This window comes from Maylandia zebra, linkage group LG7 (assembly GCF_041146795.1).
Source record: "Maylandia zebra isolate NMK-2024a linkage group LG7, Mzebra_GT3a, whole genome shotgun sequence".
Taxonomy (NCBI): domain Eukaryota; kingdom Metazoa; phylum Chordata; class Actinopteri; order Cichliformes; family Cichlidae; genus Maylandia; species Maylandia zebra.
This window is the reverse complement of record NC_135173.1, coordinates 16,817,349-16,828,179: the sequence shown is the minus strand read 5'-3', so window position 1 is coordinate 16,828,179 and position 10,831 is coordinate 16,817,349. Positions and strand designations below refer to the sequence as shown.

Genomic DNA, 10,831 nt, shown 5'->3' with positions numbered 1-10,831 from the left:
AGCACAGAGGGATAGAAAACACTTCAAGCTCAACCCCCCACGCCCCCAAACCTGGAACAAAAGCACTCGCCTTGTTTTCTGGCTGGTGAGAGAGTCGCACAGCATGAATAATTAACAAGGGACAAACAATAACTATCAGCTGCCTATGTGTAAGTTGTTGCTTATCTGTGACTGTCATCAACAGTGCTTCAAAGGAACCCATACTCGTTAGTCTCATAAAGATAATATTCCTGTATGCCTTGGGGTACTCGCTAGAAGCAGTATATTGTTCTGTGCTGTGGAATTTTGTTAGTTTCCCCCAAAGTGTTGACGGCATTCAATTCAGTTTTATTTATATAGCATCAGATCACAACAGCAGCAATCTCAAGATGCTATATAGTATAAGATAAAAACCCTGTAATGTTAGATAGGGAACCACAGAGTCCCTCATCTGTGCAAAAAAGACACTGAGCGGACGGTTTTCCTTTACAAGGGATGATTGCAAACATTATGATCATTTTATCCAGCAACCCAGCAACTTTATAAGCCATTTCTCTGCTAACCACAAGCTGCAGAAGTGATTATTTGAATCATGCCTAGTGCTGCAACTTATTTTCAATACAGATAAGTGTGTAAATTATCTTTCCCACACCCAGTTTGCGTTTATATTTTATTTATTTTTAAACTATGAGACACAGAGAAGGTTCCTTGCATTTCCCCCTCCTATTTAAAGACTTAAACAATTAATTACCCATTAAAAATTATGATTTTCTTTAGATGGACTAGGCCTAATCAGTTATTGAACTCAGCAGCTCCAATTCTGAGTTCAATAAAGGTTGAATATAAATGAACAAAACCTAAGAGATCCAGAGTTCCCCAAAGTTTGGAAACCAGGTAGAAGCAACTTAGTGGAGACCAAATCTAAGCAGGGGGTCGGGGTCTGGGGCCGTTATTACAGTTGATTACACTTGTGTTTGGTGGTATTTGAATGAATGTGTGACTAATGAACTTTTCAAGAACTGATTGATCGGTACTAGCTTAATTATTATTATTATTATTATTATTATGATTATTATTATTATTATTATTATTATTATTATTATTATTATTATTATTAAAATACTTGGGGGGAGGGCATATTTGGCGATATGTATTACACCACCCATCTGTTCTTACACCTAATTTTGACAGATTGATGCTTTCCATTAAGCTGGTAAACGCACGTTTCTGCTGCGTTTTGCCACACACGCACAAACAACACAGTGAGCGTAAACTCGAGGCGTGTATGTGGTCAGGAGTCTCCGCCCTCCGGAGCAGAGCAGGCAGCTGTATGAGCCGCTCAGCTTTCAGTGAGTTCAAAAACTGTTTGCATACCAATCTTCCCCCAAACACTGCGTGCGGGTCTAAATTGGGATCGCCGATCTCGTAGTGGTGGATCTTTTTTCACAGTTGGACGCCGTTGGGCACGTTTCACTCCAGTGGACATCCCAGCTGATTCCGCCTTTCCTTTTTTTCTTTTCTTTTCTTTTTGGTTTTGTTTCACCTGAATACGTAGGTTGCAATCAGTAGTAGCAGCTCTCAGAAATAGGCTGTGAGTAGCAGCGAAAACAGCGTGTCACAGCCAGAGGTTTCGGCACTGAGGTAAGAAACTGCTCTTCAGAAGTGTCTCCAACTCAAATGTTACGCACCGAGGCAAAAGATTTAAAAGAGAATTTCGTGACTGCCTCGTTGAACTGAGTCATTATTTTCAACAGCGTGTCTAATTGTCTAATGGGTGGTGGTGTGAGGGGTGTTGTTGTGTGCGCACTGTTTGATTTCTGCAGAAGCTACTTTGTTGCGGAGAGTTTAATTTTCACATCAAACAAGGAGCAGAAATGAAATGCCTCGCAAGAAGTGACACGAGCAGGAGCGCGCTTGTTAATTGTTTAAGTCGTTTATTGGGTTGTTAAAACCTCTTTAACCACGGGTCACATCTCTCTTTCGTCTTTTAGAGATGCAGAAAAAAAATGCGTCGACGCATGTCTACATTCTTTGAAAGTAGTTCAATCTTTTCATTTAATTGTGGGTTATAGTGTGAGAAACCTGACAGCAGGGGCAGTCCAGAGCGACGTCTGTCAGTCTCCAAGCTGGCTTTCTTCCCACGGGGGTCCAGCTAAAAAACGGGCAGGCTGTCTGCAGAGACTTATGGAGCCACCAAATGGATGTCTCTCATGGCGCTACCTTCGTTGTAGGGCAGGAGTTCACTGTCAGTTCGCGTTAATCAGAGGGATGCATCATCCAAAATCACCTCCTCCATGTTTCTGTCTGTCAGAGCTCCTCTGGACCAGACATGAAATACTCAGAGACTGAAAGGGCAAATCCGGCACTCTTAGGAAAGTCCCGTACTTGTGGCTTTTCCTAGTAAACTTGGGCTGTTTTTGTTTTTAAACTGATAAGTTGGATAGAGTGAAAAGTTGACGTTCTAACTCACTCAGTATGCAGTGAGAAACTCAAAACATCTGTCACTGAGTGTAACAGCTGGGAATCGGGTTATAATCAGATTTTGCCCAAGGAGATTGGCTCCAAGGGACCCATTAACACGCTCACCGGTGTGTCCAGGTGAGCGTGGTCTGCTGGGCTCTCTCGCCTCAAGTTAAAGTCACTGCCGGGCCCATGTCTCCCCGAGGCTGGTACAGTGTGTCAGGAGAAAGCAGAATCATATCACGCCCCAGCAGCTTGGACAGACTGACAAATCAGCTTCTGTCTTGATAAATGAGCTGAGCTCCACTATACTGCTGCCTCATGTGAAGATTTCTCTCTCTCCGTCTCTCTTTCTGCTGCCTGCTCTTTGTTCCACCTTATTTATTTTCTTTATTATCATTTTCTCCCCCCTACAAATCAGATGAATGTGAGCTGGTGGCTGGAGAAGAAGCACAGAAACTGGGAACAGAGGCATGTTTGTTCACCATGTTGCGGATGAACATTTGCCTTGTCAAAAAAAAAAAAAAAAAAGACAGAAAGAAAGAGGAGGAGGAGGAGGAAGGGGGGAAAAGAAACAGTAGTATTGATGCTTTTGGAGCAGCAGCCAACACGGATGACTAAACTCCGCCTGAAGCCTTTCTCTCCTCAGCTTGATTCACATGAGTGTTGGAAAATAGAAATTGTTTTTTTGCTCAGCGATGTTTCCAATACAAGTACAAATGTCAGCAAGGGGCTTTGCAAACCTACAGTGTAATTTATACGGGGAATAAAGGTTAGCAGCAACAATGCAGACTCCGGAGGACAGCAATTAGATGGGAACATGTTTGAGTAGACTCAAGTCTCCGGCGTGCCGGCTGATATTTATTCCACCTACAGACAGAGAACACCTGGTGTGAGACTTGCCACCGGTGATCAGTGCACTCGTTTTAATAGTGCCTCTGATAATGTGTTGCTCTTAATCACACGTTTATGCGCCGGCGCTGAAGTGAACAGCAAAAACACATTAATAGGAGAGAGAAGGCGAGATGGAAAGAGGGAGAGGAAGTGTGGTGAGTTCTCTGCTCCTGTGTCATTCAGTCCTTGGCAGAGATGGGGAAGTGTGAATTGTAGTGTATGGCAGCTCCCGCTGTGAAGATGGGGTGACTGACTTGATGCCGCCTGGCCTGGCAGTGCATCGCTCATTAAAGGCCTGAAATTAATCAGTCTGCGGTTCCACATGGTTGGGTGCCTCTGATTTCTCTCCGTCCCCTCCTGTTTCACTCTTTCTCTCTTTCTTTAATATCAGCTGATGTGCATGCAAATGACGGGGTGGGGAGGCTGATCACCGACCCTGAGTTTACATTCCTGATTCACTATGCCTCACCATAACCTCCTTCCATCTTCTCTTTCTCTCTCCGTCTGTTGCATCTAATCTATTTTTCCTTCTTCATCTCGTTCCCATCCTTTCTCATCGTACCTTTCTTCGTTCTGCCCTTATACAGTTTGCAGTACACGTCTGTATATTGATGAGTTCAGAGCAGCGGAGGCACAGGGAAAATGAGGCTGGGTCATCACTCTACACTCGCTTTCCCCTGTATCAGCCTCACTACAGCAGCAGTGGTCCGTAGAGATCCCGGAACTAAATGGAGTATCTATTGGCTCAATGAGAAAATTGCTTTTTTCGATTGCTAGAGGACCCTTCATTTAATGTGTGTGATGCAGAGGCCCCGGCCTGTAATGGGTTCGGCATCTTTGTTGTCGAGAGACAGGAGAAAATGAAATTTGCTTTTCAGCTGGCAGAAATAATTTACTTTCTGAAAGGTGTATTTTTCATCAGCTGTTTAAAAGCAGCGAAGGTGCGTGTTGGTGTACGGGCCACGTCTGCGCTTGAATGTCCAAACCGGCGTGTTTTGATGTTCTCTGCTGAGGGCAGTTTTTCCGCTAGAAGTTTGATCACAACACAGCTCTGCTAAAATATAAAGCCGAGGTGGAAAACTTTGCTCCTCCGTGAAAGCAAAACGCAGCAAAGCTCGGTAGAAAAATGAGCGTACGAGGTCAGTGAAGCCCACTACTTCCTCTCGCTGAGGACGCCTGAAACTGTGGCAGGCCAAAACAAGCATGTTGAGATCACAAGTGTCTGATGAGACATTTTGGAGAGCGAAGAAGCAAGCACAAACAACAGCTCTTATCTTGTCCGGCGATGATGCGCAATAAATGGTACTTTCATCCACACTCCAATATGAATTTACACATTAACCTCCTCAGATGAGGCTGCCCTTAATTAGAATAGGAAAAATGTTATTCTCTTTAAATGTGCCAGGCACGGCAACATTTAACCTTGTTCGTACCAGATTATTTACATTCTTGATTGACCTATACTTAGCTTTTATAAGGAAGTGAACAGCTAATATGCACCATCTTTAAAAAGCCAAATCTTTATTGCAGTATTGACCAGCGGTATTGCACATTCTTGGGTTTTCTAGGGTTTAGCTACCCTCCCCATCATCTTCAACCTTCATCCGTTCACGCTTCCATTTTCTGTTTTGTTCTTGGGTATTAGTCGCTGGGGAAGCAGTCTAAGGCATATCCCTTTTTAAATCATTTTTCAATGTGCAAGATTCTCCAGTAGGATTGACTCAGTCCCTAAACCTCTGGAGTAGATGCTTTGAGACTCAAATTTGCTGTGCTGCTGTCGTTGCTTGGAGAGAAGCTCGTTGCAAATCAGAAAACTTTGTCTGGTGAAGTGTGTCATAATTGGGTGTTTTAACCTGAACCGTGATCCTGACCAAACAACTGGAGGAAAAATGGAAAAGGAAAGTGTAAAAATAATCATCTAGGCATTCAAACTCTTTGATTAACAACATCCATCTGGATCGAGGAAAGAGTTTGCATCGGGTATCAACAAATTTTGGTCAGGAGTGAGAAAGTGTTGTGTCAAAGCTGTAGCAGCAAGTAGACACAGTAAATTGTTTATACTGTAAATGTTGCCATAGCGAAAAAGAGACATGGAAATTGTTAAGCATTAGTATGGTTAAGCAAGTATTTTAAACGCTTGCATATCCTTCTAAGGGGACTTTATAATTTTATATTTGATGATTGTATGTGTTTATATGCTAATTCTGGATACCTCACGAGTGCAGTTGCTTGTTAGAACAAAGGTGTGTTGGAAACACAACACACCTAAAAGGTTTTGCTACATCATAGTGCATATAAACTGTTTATTTGAGATGCATATAATTATAAATATTATAAAGTACCAATCAACGTGAATATAAATTCAGTCTTAGCTTGCTGTCGAGTCATGTTTCTGCATGAACACACAATCGTGCACTCCTGTGTCCCCGGTGTGTCTCCATGTGCACCAGGAAGCAGAGAGTGACCTAAACATGGGGCAGTTGGCAGCTCCACACTTCGCTGAGAGCAGGAAGTTGAAGGGGCCTCTTCCGTTTTTATCTGGAGGAAGCAGGACGTCTGTTTGTGCTCAGCCCAAGAATTCTTTGTGCTTATCTAGCGTTCACCCTATTTCCCTCAATAATGGCTGTGCAGAGCAGGTAATGAGGTAAAAGGTATGTATGTGGCAAGCTGGCCTCAGCAGATAGCAGGCTCTCCAATAGGCTTATGGCTCTTAGTTGAGGGCACTCTCAGCCACGTTTCAGATTGTTCAAATATCTCAAAGTCTCCCCCCTGCTTCCCCTCACCGACCCCGCCCTCAAGCCATCTTTCCTTCTGCATAATGTTTTTCAGAATTAATAAACCATTTCACTCAGGTGGCCATTAAAGGCTACTGGTGAGGAACCGCGAGTTATTACACAGAGCGAGCATACTTGCTAAATCCCCTGTGCTTTAGCCGGGAGGTTTCTTCATCACCTTGTGGTCTATTCATCCCCCCCACCCCCAGATGTAGTTAAAGCTGAGAGAGGGGCTTAGGCAGACCAGGAGTCTAGGTATGTGACACGGTGAGATTATCTGCCTGGCTTCAGAGAGTGGAGCGACTTGGTTGTACTGAATGATGTTTAAGTTTAAGCGCGTCGCTGATGCAGAAAGCATTGTAGCAAAGGTACAGCAGAGTGCCTCACAAGTTTTCTTTGCTTTAGGTGTGTAAAAGGGAGGCATTTGTTTTGTGTTTGCGGCTGGGCTCGCTCACATTGGGTTCAGTGCCGGCTCACTGGGCTGATAATTAAATAGTACCAGAGAGGAAGTGTTCATTTTACGGATGCGATTGTTCTCCACGCTCTCTGCCTAACGCTGGCTCTTTCTCACTGTAGATGACTTTTGGCCTCCCTTTTTAAACTGTTTCTTGTCTTCTTTTGCAGAAACGACTCACTCGCTGTTGTACATTGTGATAAAGCCCCTGTGCTCACATGATTCATTAGGCAACTCAAATGGGGGGGGATTATACACTGCTTACGAATCAATGAGGAAGGAAAGAAGTGTGTTACAGGAAGAATAACCCATTTTCTACAACAATGGGAAAAGACTCCATTGTAAGACTCCACCATGTTTCTCTGTTTGCACAATGTGCAAAAGCGTCACTCTGATTGTCCACTTCAGCTCCAGTGTTGTGTTTCAAGCATTCTTCACTGTGTGTTTGACTCTCAGCGGTGATGTGAGAATTGGAAATTGTGCAATTATAGAGCTGAAGTGAGTCATCAATGCCAGTCATCAGTCAGTTATTCACTAAGTTTTTCTGATCAACTGTTTGTGTTTTTTAGGGCTGTCGCTGTCTAAATGCCATGTTTTGGCCTTTTGAGCTTCAATGGTAATCGATAGCGAAAAATAATAAGTATCTGCTGGTGTACAGGAGTTAAGATCACATCTGCAATTTCAACATGAATGTAGATTTTTCACTCAAACACACAGAAGAAGAATATATTTCATACTTTTTTTTTTTTTTATTGTTCTCTGACTCGGTGCACCAGTGCTCACCACCCAGAGAGAAGGCAAGGAAAACATTGCTGTGCCAGGAGAGCAAGACTTGCTTGCAAAATGCAATCCTGGTCATCCATTTTTTGTGAGGCTTTTAAAGCCTTTAAATCGGATGCAAAGTCACTACATCTGCATCCAAGCAACAAGGCAAACTGAAGAATGAGCATCATTGCAGTGAGTAAAAAGGATATCAGACAGAGCAGCTTAAGTTATATTTACTCATCTGTAGGTAGCAACAGAAAATTGAACAAAAAACAATACTTTCCCAGCCAATATATGTGTTTTATTGTTTTATTTTGAGTCAAATAAAACCTCTTACCAACCAGTGTACCAGCTGTTTTATTTCTAATTGCACATAAAATTGCAAACTTTAGAAAGTTCCTGCAGTCCCTTATGCATTTAATTGAGCATCCTTGAAGCACATTAGCAGTCTGTGGCTAGCATGAGTGGATTATCTGAGTAGATGTACTGATAAGGAGACATCAGCGGACATGAAAACCCATCGCACTTCGTTTAAGGCCACTGTTGTACTCTTTGGCTGCTTTTTGAGGATGGTACTGGGAGCTGCACTCAGTTCAGATCTGTTTTCACAGCCTCTCCCTGTGACTCACTGGGCCTAATGGTTCTCTGCTCCTGACTCAGGCATTTTTTCTGATGAAATGGGACTCTCTCCCAGCTTCTGGTCTTTTTTTTTCTCCTCCTTTTTTCTGTTGCTTCAACCACAACTGCGTCCCAAATCTCCTCTTTCTGTAGGTTCTTTTCCTCGAGTGCTCGCACTCTGTGCATCCAGGTTTTTGGATAAAAAGGCCATAGCATTACAAGAGTACCCCTATTAGTCATCACAGGCTTTTAAAATGTGCCCTATTTTATTCCATATTCAGCACGGTGCTTTTTATTTCCTCTGCCTACAGGGGATCTGAGCGCCTGTAAATATCCCTGTTTATTTTTAATCACTGACGACGGGCTACACAGTATAATGTGATATGATAATTGTTGCTTGCAAATACAAACACACTTGCTCTTGTCAGAAATTGATTTGGCAATTTAGAGCGTACAAATTATCGTAGGGATGGACAGCAGGTTGTTAATGATGACCCAGATAATTAGGTCATTATCACTGTAAACAAATTAAAGGCATGTTGGTGCTGGATGATACCTCATTAACTCACTTTTTCAAACATTTACATTCTGATTGGAAGTCGGGGAAACAAAGCGGCGAGGGTGGAGTCGCATCAGGTTTAATGATACAGAGCGGACGCTTGGTTGGTGTGTGACGTCGTCTTGTTTGCTGTCTGTTGCTTTTCCAAAGTGGCTGAATTATAGAGTGCTTTTTGGAGATTTATATTCAGCGTGATATGGGTTTGCATCCCGGTCTGTTAATAACACTTTGCTGTTCCAGTCAGTTATACCCATACAAACCTCAAATACAAAACCACAAGTGCACATGAAGCTCTCCCACACACACACACACACACACACACCTGGGTGCTGCTGCTACAACTCTAGTGGAAAATGGGGTTGCTTCATATTTACTGCATATGTCTTTCATATCTGCTTGAATGTGGGTGAAATGTTTTGAATCGCACAGGGGGGGGGGGGGAACCTTAGCTAAGCAGAGATTTCTTTATTTTAACCTGGAAGAAAACGTTGTAAACTTCAAGAGACGTAAGTAGGCTAATGTGATTCTTTCACTGCAAACTGATTATGTGCGTTCATATTCACGTTTCAGTCCCTTTTCCTGTCAGCTGGCTGGCTTTGCTGTCTTTATAGCCCACACACCTCGTCCACAGTGCTGCTCCCCCCTGTAGCTCCTGTGGAATAACAGCAATGTTACAGGCCCTCCCACAGGGTCAGACTTGCCACAGGTCTATTAGACATACGGGCTCCCTGTTAGCTTCCAGGGCATCAAGGCCACAGATCGGTTTTTTCTAATTAAAGAAAAAAAAAAAGAAGCTCGCAGCAGGTTGGAAGCTGTACCTGGGGAAACTTGTGGGGGGGGGGGCAATAACGGTCTCTCTCCCACCATGATCACAAGCCTCTGAGAGAGACGACTGCATTTACCTCGAGCTTGTTAACAGGAAAGTGAAAATCTTTAAAAGTCGTGGCAGTTTATGTGGCGGGCGTCTGCCTCCGCTGTTTTCTGTTTACATTTTGTAGGCTTGCTTGTGACTCGCTTTACTCGTGCAATAACGTTTTGTCGCCTGAGGTTATGGAGCGTCTTACGAGTGTGACACAGGTGTGCTCCTTGCCGGATTTAGCTTCCCTTCAGCGTCGTCCTTGTTTATTGCACACAGTCACACTGTTGGACTACATGTGGTTGAAAACTGAAGCTGAACTGTTGCTCGCAATGTATCCCTCAAAGCCAACTGAGGTTGTCCAAGTGAACCAGCATCCTCCAGCAATCCAGAGTAGGCCTGTGTGAAGATCGTAGTGATGGTTCTTGGACAGCCTCCCTGCGTGCTGAACGTCTGCCCCCTTCACGTCTGACTGAATAATTGCCTTTTAACAGCAGATCAGATGTACACGGTGTAGACTGTTATTTTTACTCCTCAAAGGCGAAAACAATTAGACGGCAAAGACTGTACCCACTGCTGCCTCATGACTTTTTCATGGCGCTTTATGAAATTTTTAACCTGCTGCCTCTTTAAAAGTGCGGCGTGCTCGAGACAGCATTCATGGGTCAGTGCACTAAAACCCGGCCTCTGTCCTTTGGGCAAACGGTACGTCAACCCCAGCTGATGTGTTGCAGCCACAAGCAAACCACACCATTAGTATGAAGGAAATGTGCTGCATTTAATATTCTCTGTGGCTTTGCAACTTCCAAGAGGAATTCTTAAGAAGTCATGCGTTTTCTAAGAAGAAAATAGATCTCTTTTTTCTTTTGTAGTTCTTCATGGTAAAATAGTTTTTATTCACTAATAGTTATTAGGGTAAACACAGGCAAACCATGAAGCATAATTCCCTTTTCCTTAATCCGTAACTCTCTGTTGCTTCTTTGCTTTGAAGCTTGAGAAGAGAGTCTGTGGAATTGAAAAAGCTGGCCACTGTTTAATTATTTAAAGTAATATTAAAGCATTTGATATTTTTATGAAAATGTGTTTGATTCCAACATTTCTGACACCAGCATCCAGGGATCACCTTCACGTGTGTTTGTCAAAGATAGCACAGGCAGGACAGGTGTCTCCAGTCTGTGAAATCAAATTGGCTGCAGTGCTCATCGATTTAAATGTTCAAAAAGCGAGAACACCCCCCCCCCCCAGATCAGACACACTTGGAGATTTTTTTTTCCCCCCTCAGTGGAACATCAGGTGAGCTTGGCTGGTTTCCCGCTCGTTTTGTCACTCATCTCACGTCAAGATGACAGGCTGCTCGCACAGTGGTCCAATGTACTCTTGACCACCTGGTTGTGACGCTCACAAGTGTGAAGTGTTTGAGGACAAAACAGACAGCTCAGGCAATTTTCCAAGAGTTTGCACCCCGGAGGATC

General features: G+C 43.4%; 1 protein-coding gene across 1 annotated transcript in view; it reads left to right on the top strand.

Moving 5' to 3' along the window:
* The first annotated feature begins 1,287 nt into the window (after window positions 1-1,287).
* tspan18b (tetraspanin 18b) overlaps window positions 1,288-10,831 on the top strand; it is a 35,745-nt gene continuing 26,201 nt past the window's right edge. The window contains exon 1 of the mRNA XM_004567715.5: window positions 1,288-1,620. The gene's annotated coding sequence lies outside the window, so the exon portion shown is untranslated. The remainder of the gene's footprint in view (window positions 1,621-10,831) is intronic.